This window comes from Danio aesculapii, chromosome 9, assembly GCF_903798145.1.
Source record: "Danio aesculapii chromosome 9, fDanAes4.1, whole genome shotgun sequence".
In the NCBI taxonomy this organism is placed as follows: domain Eukaryota; kingdom Metazoa; phylum Chordata; class Actinopteri; order Cypriniformes; family Danionidae; genus Danio; species Danio aesculapii.
Window position 1 is genome coordinate 24,726,483 of NC_079443.1, and position 21,396 is coordinate 24,747,878.

Below are 21,396 nucleotides of genomic sequence, written 5' to 3' on the forward strand. Positions count from 1 at the left end.
TATATAGCACATAAGAATCAGAATCAGAAAGAGCTTTATTGCCAGGTATGTTCACACATACTAGGAATTTGTTTTCGTGACAGAGCTTCTACAGTGCAACAGATCATTAAGATAATTATGATCATCAAGATAAAGCTTGACACTGTTCAGCTCTGTTTTTCCATAATGAATTTCATGTAAGCAAAATCTTGTGGCAACTGTTAATCCTCTATAGGAAACTGGAAAAAAACTTGTATCCCTAATAAAACTTCTTGTATCTTTTCATAATTGTATTTGTTGTTAAATGTTTACATTTTTCAAACAGGCGACCTTTCATAAAAAAACTAAACAAAACATATATCTACAAAATTGTAGTCAATAGTCTGTTTGATTAGTAAATTATGAAGTTATTTTTATTTATATTAGAATCATGTATGGGTTTGTCCTGCTCTTTTTATTTTTGTTTAAAGGGCACCTATTTGAAAATTTAAGATGAGTCTTTTGTGTCTCAAGAATGTGTCTGTTAAAGTCTCAGCTCAAAACATCCATCAGATTATTTATTATACCTTTATGAAGTTTGAATTCTCTGCTTTGAACACCATGTAGCTGTTTTTGTGGCCTGTGCCTTTAATGCTAGTTGTCCCACCCACTGTTCCCACGTGCCTGTCAGAGTGTGCCTTAATTTGCACCTCAAACGTTTGTGAGAAATACTACAGTAAAAACTTTACCAATGATTATTTGATGTACTTGTTGTGGAGTTGATTCAAGCCTTTCTGCAACGCATCACACAATGTTGTTACAAAGTTCACACACACACACATGCATGTGCGCGTTTCATTTTGCACTGTTTTTGCACAGCAAATATGACAGGATACACGTTAATGTCCACTCCTGTATGGATATACGTTAAGTTAATGTACAAAATAAACCTGATTTAACATCCACAAAGCGGTATTGAAGCATCTTCTTTTATAATTGTACTGACACTCGGCTATGCTGATAAAGTAAAGACGGTAAAAATCTCTGTAATTCATTACAAACATGCACTGCTTTAAAACATTTTAAACCTGTAAAACTCACTCTTGATCACATTTGATGATGATTGATAATCACAGAGAGCTGAACAGATTTTTTTAATCCCAGTTGCTTTGCGCACGTCCTGTCTTGTTGATATAATTATGCATTACTTCGGAGACATGTTAATACGCAGCTGTCAATCAATTCGGTGGGTGGAGAAACTGCACTCCTACCTCACGTTGAGGTCGGCCTCAAAATGAGAGGGATCTAGATCCTATTTTGATGTCAGGAAATTTAAAAAAAGAGACTTATTGTCTTTATATCACTCCAATATGACTGTGGACACACTATAGCTACACACAGTTCTGTCCAAACAGCTTACAAAAGATGATTTTCATCATAGGTGCCCTTTAATTGTTTACATTCCTGGGAAACCATTCCTTGAAATAGCAACAGTAAACAGGTTTATCTAAATTAAAACTGTACATTTTAAATTGATCAGTAAATGATCATGCAGTGTGGATTCATCACTTGTAAAACCTGAGAAGTTAGGCACCTGAAGGTGTCCTGAGCATTGACATCTTTCAAGAGACACAGTCTTTTCACCCTTTAAGAGATCAGTTAATGAGCTCATTTATAATTAAAACACATTGATTTTGTGCAGCTGCTCTGATCATTTGTGAAGCCTTTATTTCGCATGCTTACCTTGTCAAACACTTGGTGATTCTCAGCAAGACCGACCAGAAGAAAACAGATCAATGCTCATTGAATATAAATTATGAAATTTCAAATCATTGCTATCTTAGTGTTTCAGAAAGGGGTTTGAATTCAAAAGAAAAAGCTTCATAGATGTGATACAGGACTGGGTCTAGCGTGATAACAACCTATATTTAATTCTCTCTTTAAAGTGGAAATATATTGATCTCAATGAGCGATTGCTAAAGCCATCAAAAGTCAAATGCAGGTTTGGTTTTTATACCTCCTGAAGAGTCTCTTTAGAAGTGCTCTGTCAGAGAAAGCCTTTTGATGAACAACAGCCATTGAGTGATTATTTGGAGCTCTGTACCAACATCTTAAAAAGCAAATCAATGGTGACAGAAAAAAGTAAGCACACACACGCACACAGATTACATATTCATAATAATAATAACAAATCATGACTTCAGAAAAAAATGGCTCCTTTTTGATAAAATCTGTTAAAAGGAGAATTTTGTCAAAGTCATGAAACAAAGACATTAAATATGCACTGCTGAAATGTGTTTGATAGCATGCATTAAAACTGGGTGAAGCAGGCTTGGAAATTAATGAGTTAATGGGGGTTTATTAACAAATACCAGATTTAAAAAGGAGGCAAAAATGCTCTACATAAATCTTCTATGACTGCAGTGACTAAAGTTAAATGTAAAAAAAATTAAAAAGCACATTTCAATTTACAACATTGTATTCAAATCTGAGCAATTTGCATCAGGTTTCTTTTTCTGCACTTTCATTGATTTATTTTTATAGCATTGAGCATTATAACTAATCAAACATTTTGTTGAGCTTATGAATGTGGAAGCCAATCAGAGGCATTTAGATTACTCACTGGCATTCAGATAAGTTATGCTGGAGTTTTGTTGAATGCATGTCTTCTGAATTCTTTATGCTCCTAAATGTTCTCATCATAAACAGCAAAGTGTGAAAACAATGTAAATACGCCATTGAATTTTCAGCTTCAGAAATTATAATGTGAGTTTTTTCACATTATTTGCTCTAGTCTAATGTTGTGATGCTTTGCTTGTGTAGCCAAATTATGACGCTCCCTCCAAATACAAAAACATTTTTATGTGTATTATATTAATGAACATTAATAATCATTATCACTAGGGATGCTCCGATCAGGATTTTTGGAGCCGATACCCAGTACCGATTTCTCGTCATGTCGATCTGCCGATACTGAGTCCTAATTCTGATGCTTTAAGGTTTATATAACTTTAACATTGCATAAAGCACAATTTCCCTCTAAGTACAATACTGAAGTGGAGCTTTCTCCTTTCCTGAATGAAGCATGTTGCATATAATTCCTTAAACATGTCTCTTATAACGATTTAGTGTAAGCACGTCATGGTCAGAAGCAGCTTTACAGAAAATAATAGATTAAACAGATAAAAAATTGGTGAGAAAAGTGACTGACAATGCAATGATGGAAGAATAATTCAACAAGCCTCAATGAAGAAAATGTTTGGAGTGCATTGGTGCATAAGAAGTTAAAATGCATCTTCCTCTGCTTGTAAACCCATAAACTAACACTTTCGATCGTTTCATGTGATCGGCCAGATATGCGAGTACCGATCGAGTCATAAAATGTGATTATCGGCTGATACCAATCTCCAGCTGATGAATCGGAGCATCCCTAATTATTATAGTACAGATTTTAGCTTTATACTCTGCTTTACCATGATAATAACTTTAGAATAATTTAGCTCATCCATGATCATGATTTCTACACAAGTCCAGTTCGATGTAATGAAGACGTCAACTTCCGTTATTCCTCAAAAACACTTTTGTTTGTTGTGATTACAAACCCTCTAGTGGTGAAAAGTACATACTGTGCCTTTAATAGTTAATAAATGGATTTTATTATGGTAAAATGAATCCCAGTAGGCAAATATTGCCCCATAATGCAAAGGCTTTTGAGCTGGTAGGAAGTCAAATGGGTTTCTATGGACCTGCCTGAACATTTATCAGCTCTAGCATAGACATTAGTGAAATTACTAATGACAAAGTGTGGTGGATTAAATTAAGACTGTCAGTGGCTGTGTTTTTAGTAGTGCTGTATATCAGAGCATCCGATGTGTTTGTAATTGAACTAGAGCAGCGATAGAGTGCCAGTTCGTTCTGCCCATGGTTTAATAATCACAGAGCTTATTAACTTGATGCATTATTGTATATCTGGTGTCAGTAATAACCACAGGATTTGATTGCATGTGCCTCTACTTTGCACTCCTATGGGTTTAGAAAGGAAGTGATTTTCCTCAGCAGCTGCTAGAAATGCATCTAATCCCACTTGCTCCCGCATTGTTCATCTCTGGGGTTCTGCTGTCCTCAGATGTTTGCTTCGACCATAAATGGCACCATCTGATTCAGCCCTGTAGGACCAGTTAATTAGATAAATCAAGACTCTCGCTCAGCTTGAACAAATGGCTATAGAGAACAGCTTAGTCAAGAATACATAGGGATTCATTATTACATACGAGGCTTTCTACATGTATGTATAAAACTTTAAAAACAAAACCGAGTTTGTGGCTGTCCTGGTTCACATGTATGATGGAAATGAAAAGATATGCAAAGAAAATGCTTCAAACGTGCACTTCCATTCCTATTCACTTGGTGTCAGCAGCGGTTTGGCCAGTTCAACATAAATGAACAGTAAGAAGCACTTCTTCATATACTGCAAATAAATTCATAGATAAGTCTAATTTGTGATAATGACTACATTTTATCAGAATTAAAAATGTGAAAGTACAGTGTGAGCAAAGCTAAAGAAATGTACAATTCCAACTTTGCTTTTAATTAAGATTATTAGAAAGATGAAATGAGTTGATCATTTTAGCTCATCCATAAATCACAGCATATTATACGTGTTTATTTGTTTTTATAAACCATAAAATAATGTTTTAGTATATAGTTGAAGTCAGAATTATTTGCCCCCAATTGATTTGTTTTTTCTTTCTTTTTTAAAATATTTTCCAAATGATGTTTAACAGAGCAAGGAAATTTTCACAGTATGTCTGATAATATTTTTTCTTCTGGAGAAAGTCTCATTTGTTTTATTTCAGCCAGAATAAAAGCAGTTTTTACATTTTAAGGTCAAAATTAATGGCCCCTTTTAGCAATATTTTTTCCATAGCCTAAAAAAAACAATCGTTATACAATAACTTGCCTAATTACCCTATCCTGCCTAGTTAAACTAATTAACCTAGTTAAGCCTTTAAATGTCACTTTAAGCTGTATAGAAGTGTCTTGAAAAAAATCTAGTAAAATATTATTTACTGTCATCATGGCAAAGATAAAATAAATCAGTTATTAGAAATTAGTTATTAAAGCTATTATATTTAGAAATGTGATGAAAAAAAAATCTGCTCTTCGTTAAACAGAAATTGGGGACAAAGATAAACGGAGCTAAAAATTCAGGGGAGCTAATAATTCTGACTTCAACTGTACCTGTACAGGAAAATGTACATCCATGCAGAAAGAAAAATGACTGAATGCAGCCTACACTAACCTATTCAGCTTCAAGGTGAAAGCTGACTGACAGATATATATTGATAATTATATATATTTAAATATCTACATTTATTAACGGTCAAGATTATTCAAAGCACCCAGATGAGCCTGTGTTATTAGCTTTTTAAGAGTTGTTATGTAAGGGAAAATGTTCATCCACAGGCAGTTATCACAGAGTAAAGCCAGGCAGGTTTATCTGCTGCCCGACATGAAGCAGAGTGCTGTTATACAAGACTGAAGGTCTTTATTGTATGAAAACGTATGATGTACTTTATCCAACTTATTTAAATTTAGACACAAAAACAAATGTTCTGTACTATAATTGTTTGTTTATTCTTTAATTAAAGGCAAAGCTGACAGAAATGAAAATGGCTAAACGGAGCACACTCTGAGCTACAGATTATTCAGCCATAAGGTGACACCATATGCAGCGACATGAAGGGCTTTATTCTGCCATTCAGCCTGGATGTACTTTAGCCTTTTTTTTACATTTATACTTGCCACAAAATGTAAAAAAAATAGACACAAAACATTGTTTTGAGCCTATGGCAGCTTTTTAAAGCTATCTGAATTAAAGGCAGAGTGGACAGAAACGTAATCAGCTTAGTGGAGCATATACTAACCTATGATTTTTTAAGTCACAAGATGCCACCAAAGAGTCAAAAATAGTAGTGTGACAAACAAGCATTTACCCAGGTGTATAAATAATTTTGGGCTTGACAGTATATGGATGTGAACATATTCACTGATGGTCAAGATGATTCAAGATCATGAGTATGTATCTAGAAATAACATACCTTGAAATGTTGTGACTGACCAATCAGAATCCAGTATTCCAAACATCCATATAATAACCGAGAATAATAGAGGATGTCATAAATGACAGCTCAATAATCAACTATTCCAGAGAGACATATAATAATATGTGAAAGTAATTGGTTGTGTACATTACACAACTACTTCCCAGAGAAGTGAATAGCTGAATGCAAGCTATTGATTTGAGCTAAAACGTTTTATGAGCTCACTAAACAATGCTTGAAAAACGTTGCCGTAGCACATATCGTTCCACTACATAAATAACTATGGGAACTAGAAATAGAGGAAACTATTTAACATCTTACATGTTTTTTTTATTGTACAGTATAATTTATTATGCTTCAGAATGTTATTGTGGACCAATCAGAGCCAAGTGTTCAGAGAGCCAAGTAATAAGCTGTTAAATGAACAGTCTTTCTCAATAGCTGCATTGATTTGTCTTAAGCTTTAAATAACAAAACACATTAGTTGCTTGTCTGTGATTAGCTAAGATCTGACTCACAGACATTGACTCAGGAATTGGACTACATTGGTTGCACTTTTTGAGTCATTAAATCTGTTTTGTGTTGGTTCAGGTGCAGTTCCTCTCAATAAGACATGTCTCATAAGAGCCATTCTTTCAGGAGTCAGACTACATTGGGTACACTGTTTTTGATTGATTGCAAACAAGGAACCATTTCCGAAGATGCTTTTGCTTTGTTTATGTTTAGTTCAGTAGCAGTGCTGCTGACTACACATGCTAACATGATAAAACTGTATTTTTGGGGATACATACCATGTGAGAAATAATAAAAGCAAAGCTTAAATTTGAAGGTTTCAGTTTTAATTACACCTTTATTGAGGAATTAATTGAAAAAAAAAATAATAACACAGATTTTTGTGATTCTGAATAAATGTAAAACAAGCATTAAATGAACAAACCACCCTGATAGTGTATTTTTTTGTGTTATTGTGTTATTAACTAATAATCTTCAAATACACATCATATGAACAGTCTCTATTAATAAGTACTGATCAGTCTTGGGAAAAGATACTTTTTACAATCAGAGTAATGGAATGTAATGTGTTATGTCATTTTCATTCATTTATTTATTCATTTATTATTTTTTTTTATCTCATCTTGGCTGGGCTTAAGCTCGTAATATATTATTTTGAAAAGTAACATTTCCCAACAATGTTGTAATTTTCATGAGATTTAAATAATTGCATGTGCTTTTATTTATTTATTTTTTTTATCAAGAACTGACTGGAGTCACTCACATGAGATGGCCTATATTGTTATGAATTACAGCACATGCAAAGATGATTTTTTGAAAATAGAGATGGATTTTTGAGAAAAGAGCAGATTCTCTTAGCTTTGAGAATATTAAATAATTCTATGTCTGTTACCTGTACACAGAACATTTTTAGTTCACTGATATAAATTATAAAGTAAACAATTTAACAACAACAAACAGGTCATTTCTACATTAAATAATTTAGTTTAGACAACAATAAAAGAATTTAAAAATATGTTTTGGTGAGGGACCTCTATATATCTGTTGTGAAGCTATGCCTTCATATAGGTTTAACAAGAAATCCACAATTTAGTTGTTTCTGACGTGTTCCTGACGTGTTCCTGACGTGTTCCTGCCGCTCCCCAACACCACATTTTGCACATTTTGACATATACTATCTGTCTGATACACCCGTTATAGCTATTCGCAAGCCTGCATTGTTTAGCCTAAAAAGTCTAACAGCTAATGTTAACACTAGACCAGAGGCCATTATGTGATTGGCTAAGAAGCGGTTTACATGACCAAGTTAGTGTTCCGCTTTTTTCCAATGGAATGTCATACACAGTGTGTGCGTGGGGTCTTAAAAAGTCTTAAATCTCAAAAGCTAAATTGTAGGCCTTAAAAAGTCTTAAATGTTTTTTTAACAGGTATTAAGGTACTTAATTCCCTTTTGTTCCCTTTGTTCATGTATAGATATGGCCATTAACACCCATACAATTACTAACAATCCATCTCAATAAAACTTTTAACTTTTTAACTTTTAACTTGGTACTTGTACAGTAACATTTGCTTCAAAGTTCTCCAATTATTTACTGCTGAGGATACTGACCTGACATAGATTTTTTATTATCAAATTATTATTAATGTAGACTGAAGTAATAGACACAAATATTTTGTTCTATTCTTGGTAAAGGTTATATGGTTTGTGAATGGATGTATTTGAAAATGAATAAAACAAATAATTAAACTTATTATTATTATTATTATTATTATTATTATTATTATTATTATTATTATTATTGTATTATTAAATGTATTAAATTGTAATAATTTTTTGATAGGGTAAGTGAAATACCTTTTCTAACTGGGATATTCAGAAAAAAAAATCCTTAACAGATAGCCTTGTTTAAGTCTAAAATTTTATTCATGATTGTCTTAATGTCTTTAAAAGTCTTAAATTTAATTTGGTGAAACTAGCAGGAACCCTGCATACCGTGTCCCTATACAGGGTCCCTACCCTCCATCTCCCTATAAAATTCTCACAGCTTAATATAACAAGCTTATGAGTTGAATTGGCTGTGCTTGATGCAGACATACAGTTGAAGTCAGAACTATTAGCCCCCCTTTGAATATCTTTGAAAAAATATCTCCCAAATGATGTTTAACAGAGCAAGGCAATTTTCACAGTATGTCTGATGATATTTTTTCTTCTAGAAAAAGTCTTATTTGTTTTATTTCAGTTAGAATAAAAGCAGTTTTTAATTTTTTTAAATCCCATTTTAAGGACAAAATTATTAGCCCCTTTAAGCTATATATATATATATATATATATATATATATATATATATTTGATAGTCTACAGAACAAACCATCGTTATACAATAACTTGCCTAATTACCCTAATCTGCCTAGTTAACCTAATTAACCCAGTTAAGCCTTTAAATGTCAATTTAAAAGCTGTATTGAAGTGTCTTGAAAAATATCTAGTCAAATATTATTTACTGTCATCATGGCAAAGCTAAAATAAATCAGTTATTATAAATGAGTTATTAAAACTATTATGTTTAGAAATGTGTTGATAAAATCTTCTCTCTTTTAAACAGAAATTGGGGGGAAAATAAATAAACAGGGGGTTTAATAATTCAGGGGGGCTAATAATTCTGACTTCAACTGTATGTGGTGTTTGGGCGGCTCCAGGTATGTGTTTGAGAACCACTAAGCTAAAGGATACACTTATAAAAAGTGCATGGCTTCATTCAGTGCAACATAAAACCTACAAACAGAGAAAGTAAAATGTACTTTACGAATTGCAAAGTAAACATCAAATTAAAAAATGAAAAAAAAAATACAATGTTCAAAATCACTCAACAATGTTACTAGTTAAGCAAATTAGACTTTATTTCATAAATGTAATTTGCTTAAAATATTTTTTTTTCAGTGTTCAGTGGCTTGCACTGTATGAAATATACAGAAACATCTCTATCTTGCTGCTGCTCTAATGGTTTGTTTGTTTGCTGGTATCTATTGTTCGTCTCTTTTACATTCTGATGACTGTTGAGTGATGATCCAGACATCAGCTGCTGCGTCTATTACCTGCGTCTAATGAAACTTTCAAACCTTTAATGGCATTCAGTGCAGCATTTATTGTTTGCCTCACAGCTGCATAAAGCTCTGTAATTTCTCCCCATATCCCAGTAATTTCGCCTCAGGTCTGAACTCAACTGTAACTCAAGCCTGGCTTATTTTTAGACGTTGACCTCCGCTGTGTGAGGAGTCTGTAACAAACAGAATGATTCCTGTCCCTGGGGGATCTGGGTAAATGTTGCTTCCTCTGAGCTGGAGATCTCAGCTTGATATTTAGCTCAGTCTCATCTGCAGCCTTCAGTAGATGAGTAATAAAGCGCTCTGCCAGACCTGTTTTACACCACAACTCAGGTGCTGGAAGAACAAGGGGGCTGGAATCGACATGAATTTCACACAAGACACTGTAAAACGACTTTCTTTAGCACAAAAATGCACGCAGGAAGCATTAGTGAGATTTTGCGCGTGTAATAAAGATATCCCTGTGGCTTCATAAATGAGTTTTATGGCTAAACAGTTGAATGCAATGCGACAGTCATGATTTCTATTTCAGCTCAGTAATAAATCCTCCCACGTAAGCACTGAAATTCACCTCTCATATCATTTGATGAAAATTAAACTCTTTTTTTTCACAGTTCTTTCACAGTGTTGATATGTTTGGACATTGAGAGTTTTTGTTGGTTGGGTTTTGAACTCCAGGAGAGAGTGGATGTGAAAGAAATCAATGTTGCATTAATCTTAAAGTACAGCCGATCAAATTTAAGGTGCTTACTCCTACAAACTGTGAACCATGGAAGAGTTGCAGTCAGAGGCCGTGTCCTCAGATGCTGTATACGATTGTGTATGAAGTAACACAGAGGTGAGCCAAGATCAGTGCTAAAGGTGTGAAACTCTTCTGTCAGGAGAGAACAGGCTCAGTGAAATAAATGGTGAAATATTACTTGTTTTCATACAAGTTCAGAGGCTCAGTGTTATTTATTAATTTGTTATATTCTACTCTGTGTTAGTAATGGTCAAGATATTTACAAATTGTGAGCATATTTTCTTTAAGGTGGTCATTGAGAACTTAGTTATTCACTTAACAGGCAATTAACTGCTTGTTAAAATGAGAGTTGACCACAAAATGAATATATACTCAAATTTAATCAACCTTAAGGGGTTATATAGGAGCAATTCCAGCATTATGGGTATGACATTTGCAGTAAAAACTTACAACATAAAGTCACAGAGAAAGTATATGTAAACGTTATATTAAAGAATCTGTTTATATTTCCCAAAACTACTACCCACAGAGTTATGGGATCAGAAAAATATCAATCTGTAAACATTTTTTTGTATTTTAAATGAGGAAAATATACATGTGTTATGAATGTGACAAAAAAAGTCTGCGAGTTTACAGTATACAGCATACTTTGTAGAAATTCTGTGAATTAAACTGCACAACCCAAAAGAAATAATGCTAATCAAAAGGATAAGAGTTGGCTCACTACAAACTTGATTGATTTTATTTTATTTGACATTTTTGCATTTATTTAGGAAAAAGCATCATTATGGATGCAAAACCTCTCCGTTATGCATGTGACAGATGTGAAATTGGTACTTGTGTGACTTTGGTAAATCAAATAAAATTATTTGAAATCATTTACAGAGACACTTTTGAGTATGTTTGCAGTACTGTAAAATGCAAGCTTACACAAAAAAACGTAGATAGGGTTTTGCTATTTTGAAAATTATATTTTTTTCATGGTAAGGCTGACATTTGCATGCAATTGCTCATGTTGAAAACCAGTAGCCAGTGACATCCATATAAGGAGAGAAAAATACTATGAAAGTCAAAGGCTAATGGCTTCTAAAAGTCTTTAACATATCTGACAGAAGAAAGTCAAACAGCTTTGGGACAAGGAAAAACTGAGTAAATTATGACATAATTTCCATTTTTGGGGAATTATCCTTTTAATGGAAATATCTAAGTCAAGCCCACAATCTGCCGTAAACAACACATTGAACAAATGTCAAGGTCACTGCTTGTTATAAGTGCTATTAGAAGCCATCCTAACAGGAGTAAAAGTGCAGTTTTTAAAGGGCACCTATGATGAAAATCAACTTTTGGAAGCTGTTTGGACAGAACTGTGTGTAGGTATAGTGTGTCCACAGTCATATTGGGGTGATAGAAAGACAATAAGTTTCTTTTTAAAATTTCACGAAAATCCTGACGTTAAAATAGGACCCAAATCCCAGTGATTTTGAGGCCCACCGCAACTTGAAGTAGGAGTGTGGTTATCCCTGCTCACTGAATTGATTGACAGGTGCCATGTCTCCACATACCATGTCCACAAAACATTTTTTTGCCAATAAACTGAAATTAAAATATTTGTTCCAACTATCTGTAATTTTTTTTATTGTTTAAAATGTTTTTAAAACTGAGCATGTTTGTAGTAAAGACAGTAACATTGCTATTTAATTCTTAACCGATGTAATCACCACGGCCGCATGGTGTCAGTAAACACGCATTTACAGTATTTGTGTGTGTGTACTGCAAACGGCATTTGTGTGTGACTCATCATTTCAGAAAAGCTTGAATAAACTCCACCACAAATACATCAAATAAACCTACTTGGTATTTTTGACTAATATTTGCGCTTCATCCATCGCTCTCTATCACTGACTGCTGTTTATCTGATGTAATGCATAAGAAGTAGACATGCACTACAACAATGTCCATGCTGGCTTGACCTGATAGAAAGACAAATACACTTATATCAATAAATTTAGTAAAAGTGGTAATCTTTGTGAATTCAAGTTAATGCAATAGCAAACACACACACGGCCTTACTGTAAACTATGACTTAATTTGTCATACATTTCAAAGCATGAACTGTTTGATCAGATAATCGGGTGCTTCAGAAAATCGAAATTATTGAAATATATTTCTGGTGTTGTTGTTTGGTGCAGCTGAAGCTCAGATGAAAATTTATCGGGTCATCTCGTTAAACATTTAAACCAAATACGGTTTTTATAGTAAAAAATAAACCCATTCACCTTTTCTCCAAACCACCTGCTCTGTAAGCTCTCAAGGATGCTGAAAATCTGAAAGAAAATAACAGACTAGCCAATATAAAACATTTTCTTACAGTCTCCAAGCACTCATCCCATGGTTCGGCCCTTGGTAGCATTCGGTCAAAGATGAAAATGGATGTTAATAAGAATGGATGTTAATGGGCCTCTGTACTGAAGGATGCCCTCTCAGTAATGCAGCCCTGATCATGATTCAGGACATATTTGCACAGCCAGATGGGAAATGTTCTATTGCAAGACAATCTGTTCTGTTAAGTATTATATTGACAAAATGAAACCTATTTGTAGCGCAGGGCTTTGTTTGCTTCACGAAGGCATGTTTTATTTCTTAATGGTCTTTTCATTTCACGTGGCGGTAATTCTCTCAAATCCAGCAAGACAGCAAATTAGTAACAGGCTGAATTCTATGTACAATGCTCTCACCCCTGAGACCGTGCCATTTTCAGTCACACATTTCCTAACAATTAGTTAAAGCATTCTGACTCTCCAAGGAAGAGAGAATTCATTTAAAGCTCTGGCATGATATCCTTGATTAATTGTTACGAGAGGCAGCAGATGCATGAAAATCCCATATTCATTCTATTGGGCAAATGGGGGTTATTTTTAGAGCAGACAGCTGCCGGGACAAAATCAAACCCACCAAAGTGTCAGTATTCACTGACACAGAGCAACATCTCCTTCAAAATGATAGTTTACACCAAGAGCGTGACAACTGACACCATGTAGATCTGCGCTGTTCTGACAGGATCTGCTCCATCGGCTTTATGATATCAGATGCATGGCTGTGTAAGAGAAGATCCAATTGTCTTTTCTGTTCAGATCTCATGTAGGTGGATGAATAAAACAGGAAATATTCAGATGATACTTTGACATGCTCTGTTATAGAAGCAGCAGCGATTCTCTGTTCTACCTGACGTGATACTAATTTGATGGATTTGTACTGTTGTTGAAGCATAATTACATTTTACAAAAGTTGTTTGTCTCAATGTGCTAACCAGAGATTATTCACATGTGTTATAGCTCTGTTTAAATTAGCGAGGACAGGAATATACATTAAATGCATAACATACAAAATATAAACTTTAATTAATCATCTCTTGCTGTTTTGTTATTATGATTTAACATAAATTATGTACATTTATTTTATTTACATAAACATTTATACACTGAAAAGAACATGAAATAGTAATACTTTTTGCTAAAAAATGGCTAGTAAATTTCAAAACTAAAGACGAATAAATGGCAAGTAACACTTTAAATTTAATATGCAATTCTGAACTAGAAAAAAATATTAATGTATACTTAATATAAAAGAAACATTTAAAGATTTATGTTTTATTTTTATTTACATAGAACATGTATTTTTACAATGTTTGTGTGAATTGACAATTCTCAGCTTCTCTGGATTTATTCTGAGTAAAATATTAATAGTTGTTTTATTTTAGAAAGGTCTGATAACATTTTATTCAAAAATATTGCAACTTAGAACCTTTTTTATTATTTTTCCTAACTCTTCTAAAGTTAAAACATTGGTAAATGTTGTCTAGAAATATAAACAACAAGAATAATCTTTTTAAATCTCTTTTTCGTATTTGTATCTTTAATAGTGTACATAATAATAACAGTATTTCCTCTAGGATTTTTTCCAGCTATGGCGGAAGACTCTGTTGGGCCTTTTACACAGATCTACCAACTACCTGCTGCGTTATTTCATTGACAAATGTCGTGAGCACAGTATTACAAGTTGAGATCGCATTCATGTAATACGAGCATGTAAATCTCTGCTCGAGTGCCGATTTTCTCTGTTCGTGCACAAAACTTCTTGCACGCTCTCAAATATACGCTGCTCAAGTGCAGATTTTCTTGTGCGCTCTCAAATAAACACTGCTGAAGTGCGATTTAGTGCGTTTATGTAACAAGTATGTCTCCAACATTTATTAGATTGGCTAGGAATATTTGTGAATGTCTCCAATAGACCTACAGAGCAGCATTAATGCGCCCTGAAGTAAAGTGAAATGGTTTTAAACTCCAGCAAGATACAGTAATTGAATGCAGAATCATAGGCCTTTTTACTATAAATAAAATATAATTATGGAAACTGTTCGTCAAAACTGAAAGTTACGGCGTGTTTGCTGGCCTCACGCACCAGTCAGTCAGCACGTCACCTTAAAGGGTTAAACAAACAACGCACAACACTGCTACGATTACAGAAATGTTCGCGCTGTTATAATTCACTTACCTTTTGATACCATTTAAAAAAAACGACTGAATGTTTCGAATGAGAAGCTGTAATGTAGCCATGGCGGGATGAATTTTGGTTTGGCGCCCTGCCATGGAAGAATGAATATAGCGGAAACCATGAATAATAATAATAATAATAATAATAATTATTATTATTTTTGTTATTATTATTTTTACACAAACATTCATTCATTCATTTTCCTTTGACTTAGTCCCTTTATTCATGAGGGGTCGCTACAGCGGAATGAACTGCCAACATATCCAGCATATGTTTTACACAGCGGATGCCCTTCGAGCCACAATCCAGCCCTGGGAAACATCCATCAGTGTAAAAAATGCAGGGTTCCACACAATTCATTCATGTTGTCCCAACACAAATTGATTAAGTTAACTTAACACTTTTAACAAATTTATGTGGATTGAACATAAAAAAATAAGTTGTCCCAATGAAATCTCAAGAATTGTGTTGTTCTGCTCATTAAAAAAAAAAAAAGTTGTTTGAATGAGTAAAAAAATGATCCACACTCATTCACACACATATACTACGGGCAATTTACCTTATTCCATTCACCTAGCGCATGTCTTTGGACTGTGGGGGAAACTGGACCACCTGGAGGAAACCCACGCAAACACGGGGAGAACATGCAAACTCCGCAAGACTTGAACCAGTGACCTTCTTGATGTGAGGCGACAGTGCTAACCACTGAGCCACCATAGAAATAGTAAATCCAGAGAAACAAAAAGTGATCCCTTTTCCCATTTTGTCCAAGGTTTTATGTGTGATCAGTTGGGTTTTTTAATGAAAAATTACTCACTAGAAAAGTTTTTTGCATGCTTATGCTGTCACTTTTGTCATTGTCATATACAAAATCATATTTGGTAAATAAATGAAATCATTTTTGTCAGAAACAGAAACATTATATGAGGGTTATTTTTTTATTATTATTTTTTTTAGATATTCCGCTTGTCTCACAGCAACAGAAAATACATGAATAAGCAGAAGGCCGATAAAATGTGTCTGCTGGAGTAAAGTCAGCTAAAAATCCAGGCAGGAGGCTATCGTTTCTGACCCACTGTCAGATGTATGGAGTGGACTGTCCACTCATTCAGTCTATTCCCATGAAGTCATGACAGATTCAGACAGCATTTGTAATCCATCAGTTTTATCTCCATTGTTTTGGCCCATGGGGTCAGTCAGTCTGCTTTAGTTTTACATCAGTACTACACACAGACACACGCACACAAAACATCTTTACTGCATCTATTACTCAGACATTTCCCAAAAGAGGTAAAGAAGAACAGATATAATGGAAAGTGTAAGATAAAACAGAGGAAAGTATTCTGAACAGTTCTGTCGTTTAAATAGGTTTCTTGTCTATTAAATATTTAATTATGCCTAATTCTGTCTTACAGATCTTTTAGGTATGACTATAGTAATTTTAATATTACTATCAATGTTGAGATTGATACCTTTTTTTAATAATTATTTTTTTAGGGTTTTCACCTTTAATAGACAGGACAGAGAGAGTATTGACAGAAAAAGTATGGGGAGCAGAGAGGGGGGAATGATTGGCAAAGGACCTTGAGGCACGAATCGAACTCGGGTCGCTGAGAGCACCAGAGTGCATGTGTTAACACACAAACCATAAAAAGATATTATAAATAGAAATTGTTTGCATTGTAAAAAAAGTTTTGCTGTAAGTGTAATTAAATTGCTGTCATCAAATTGCTATATTAAATAATTGCTGAGTTATATTGTTTATACATTAAAGATTAAAATAGGACTTAATAATACAGTTCTAATTATTAAAGTCGTTTTTTTAGCAATATTGAGAAAAGTTGTGCTAAATATTTTTTTAGAAAGTTATAAATGAGTTAAATATTTAATTTAAACAGAAATGGTTTGTATCATTACTATTGTTTTTTTTCTTTTCCTTTTTGACTTTTTAAACATTCATTATTAAATGATTATTATTATATTATATTTACTATATTAAGTGATTTTTTTTTCACTGACTGCATTTTCAGTAGATTGAATAATTAAACAGGCCTTACAGCTAAATTTGTCATCAATAGTCTCATTCCTATTTTGTTAGGATACAGTACATTTCATTTGAATGCATTCTCTTTTATATGATTTAGAATTTTAGATATTCAGTCATAAACAAATAATCTTATTCTGTCCCACATATATTATATTCGGATTAGTCTTATAAGATGCTGTCTTTTCATTTCTGCCTGTTGGTGGCCACACAATGTCTAATGTGACGTCACTGTTAATTAGATAATTTATCTAAATTATTTACTGTAAATATTATTTAAATTGTATTGAATGGGACTCCCTTTGGTGCAATGTTATTCCCGAAAGTATAGTCTGTTTTGCTTTGCATTGTTGTGTTTCTTCCCATTTATATATATATATATATATATATATATATATATATATATATATATATATATATATATATATATATATATATATATATATATATCCTTTATCCTATTGGGTAAATGTTTCTATAGGTTTTTTTTTTTCATTTAAAATCCCTAGACATTATGTTAGATTGTTTGTTATGCCCTTAATAAAGGCTTTTGTTATTTAATTATATTTGTTTGTGCGTGATTCTCTATGGTGTGGTCAGGAGCGAGTTGGCCATCACATTATATTTTTAAAGATTATTTAGGAAACTCATTTCTCATTCTGTTCATTTGTTCTGTGCTATACTGTTTAAGCAAGCAAGATGTTTAAATATTCTCAAGGAAGAAAAGCAAGTGCTCTGAGGAAGAGAGATTAAAACAAACCTCACATTTGATTCCCAGTACCTCTCACAGGAGTCTAGTCACATTTACATCTAATTATTGTCTCTGCCAGACATTATGAATGTATTTCTGCTGCATTGAAACCACATTTGAAAACATTATCAGTGGTGAATGGAGGTATTAATTTATAACCATGAAATGTAAGGAAAACACATCTGTTCTTCAAAAATAAAATCTATAATACATGAATAATGTGTTATTATAACACATTACCAATGGCAGACTGGGTTTCTTAATTAAACAGAGGTGTTAACTCTCGCTCTGTGAATGTGTTATGTTTAAGGTCAGTGAAATATGAATCAGCAGAAATAAAGATCTGTCATCCAGGATGTGCTGAGATGGAGAATACAGCTAATAACAGCTATGGGACAGTGAGCAGCATTCATAACCACAGCGTTTACACACACCTTATCTCCAATGTACTCAGACTGCAGAAAATGTTGGCTTCATAGTGGCGTTAGCGGATTAGCTATGATATTCCAGAGCCGGGGCAGATGACCTTTTATAGATCATTCAACTGATACACACATTACTCAAATCAGTGGCGGATGAGGCTTTCAGGAGCGGGAAACACAGATGTCAGTTTGCAAAACTCTCTCTCTCTCTCTCTCCCTCTCCCTCATTTCTATCAATTCAGTTTGATTAAGTTCATTGGCATGATTTGGGAAGTATGGCCAAAGCATTGCACATTCCATAACCATTGAATAAAATTGTGATTATATAATACATATACCCAGTGATGGATTGCAGCTGGAAGGGCATCCGCTGCGTAAAACATATGCTGGATAAGTTGGTGGTTTGTTTCGGTGTGGCAACCCCAGATTAATAGTGGGACTAAGCTGAAAAGAAAATTAATGAATGAATAATACATTTATACAGGCATAACAAATCTGAAATTAATTTACACAAATACACACAAATATGAAAAATCACAAATCCACTAGATGTCGCTGTGTACAGTTTTGACAATCTCAAATACTTTACTGGGGCATACTCTTATTTTACGTGGCCACCATTTTAAAACATGAAAGCGAGGCTGTGGTGGGAAGAAACCCGGAAGTGTAGGATCAGCACTGTAAACATTGCAACAACATGCTGTGGACTACAAACCTCCAGCTGTTACTGCGATTTCAAAGTGCAGATGCAGTGTAAACATTACTTTAATATCATTCAATTAAATTTATTTTAAATAATTAAAAGCGTATTAAGCAACAAACAAAATCACAATCTCGGTAAACAGTGGTGAAGTGCAGTGAAGTGACGACCTTCCTAGCCAATCGCAGTCATTTCTGTTGAGCACTGGTGAATACTATGGCAAATCAGCTGCGTTTTGGAATGCGCCCAACAGCGCTTAAATGTTAGCAGGAAATAGACATTTTTTTAAATATAAATTTCAGTACTGAATTTCAGTATTGTGACCGGTCTAATATAGTGAAAGAATCAGTTCATTAACTTGAGTTTGATAAATGGCATCTGAAACGTGTGTTTGGGAAAGAAAACGTTAGCTAGCTTACTAACTAAGTTAGCTAAAAAATGAGGTCTGATATACTTTTTTTTTTACTGTCCATTCGGAATGGACCTTCGGGTCACTCAGAAGGTGGTGAAATGATAAATTTCACTTTCTCTTTGCTGATAATATATACAGCCAAGCACACAACATTCCTGTGTGACCCAGGCGATACATCCGGGTTTCTTTTCACCACAGCTTCGCTTTATTTTAAAATGGCAGCCGTGTGAAGTCAGTCTATACTGGCATTTTCTCATACGTGCCATTTCTCGTAAATCCACCAGAGGTTGCTCTATTTATTTTTGTGAATATTAATGCCATTCTCGTGCGCATCCTTGGCGTCATGCATAATATATTTACTTGATATCAACTGACCCCCACTCCCCAAAAACCCAAACCTAAACCCAACCGATGTGATTCCAAAAGCAAACTAAAAGAGGAAAGCCATCACGGCCGTGTGCTTCTACCACAAACTCACGCTGCTTTTTTTTTTCGGGGGGGATGGGGGGTCTACTCTGCTTCAGTCTAGCTCCGTTTGCAGCAAGCTACTGAGCGAATCAGATTATAGCTATATATACCCACAAGCACATATTTCTTGGTTCTCAAAAATGTACACCAAGGCACATTTTCCTATGTGTTGGTATAATAAGTACACTATTGTTTTGGTTGGTTTCTTCATCCTAAATTAGCATCTATCTATCCTAAGAATGTTTTGATGAATAGAATATCATATATTTAATTAGAATTTTTTGGATCATAAATATTTTACTATTATTTTGTAGGGCCTTATGTATGGACCTTTAGCTGGATGAAAAAAATACATTTCTCACACGCACATCAGTGTGCATTGGTATGTGTGTAGTAAACCAAATCAAACCAAGCCAAGCACACCCTCTATTCAAACACAAACACTCTGAACATGCAGAATGTGTATAATATATGTAGAATTTATAATAAATCTAATATTTTATTGACACTAGTCAACATGATGTTGGTGCACAGCAACATTTTGTGTTATACAGATAATCAGTTTTCTGATTCAAATCAACATATCTGCATTTTCTGCTTCACAGAAATCATAGGGTCCTACTTTTAATCAATTTAATCCATCATTAATGAATAAACGTATTAATGTATTTATTAACAATGAAAAAATCTCACAGAGTCTGACGCCATCAATGTTAATGTATTTGTATGATCAACACACCTACAGATGAGGCAGATTTTTTTGAGACTTTTTTTCGCAGTAATGTCTAATGTTAAAATAATAGAAAGACTCTTGAAAGGATTTTTAGTTCCACTTGAAGGACCATTAAAGTCATTTGCGGTGGGATTTAAAATAAAGCTATTAAGACCTGGATTTGTTTAATTTAAACACAGATAATCATTGGGCCCGTTCACATGGTCCACTGAGCAAATCCAATCATCCAGACACCATTCATTTGGCCTTCTTTTGTGGTCTTTGTCCATTTTAGGATGACAGTCTGAGAGAGATGTTGAGATTAAGTGTTCTGGAAATAGTCTGTGGGGAGGATGATATTTATGAGCCTTCACGTCAGTTCATAGAGGAACTTCTGTTACATCACACCTAAACTGGACAAGGTAAGAAAAGGACTTATTTCACAGCACACAGAGCTCAGTATAATTGAGTACACTCCATTTTGAAAATGAATATTTGTATCCATTTCTCAGTGAATATAGGCAATGTATTTTGGTGCATTTAAACAAAATAGATTTATTAAACAAATCTATTTAATAAAATAATATTTTAGTCACCAAACATATTTAGAAATTGAAAGATAATACAATCAAATTCAAGCAAATTATTGCAAAAAATAAATTACAACCTACAACCTACCTTTTACTCTTTTTTTTAAATTTGTATTTCATATTTTTCTATAACATGTGAATTTGGGCGGACTAGTTTTTGGACCATTATTATAAGTTAATTTGTTAGATAAACTCCAGATTTGGCTTCAGTACTGACCAATCTAATGTATATGCACAAATATAATATTGTATAGCTATAAAAGATTTGTGAGGGGTGTACTTATATATGCTGAGCACTGTACCTCATTTAAAAATCAGCAAATTCAG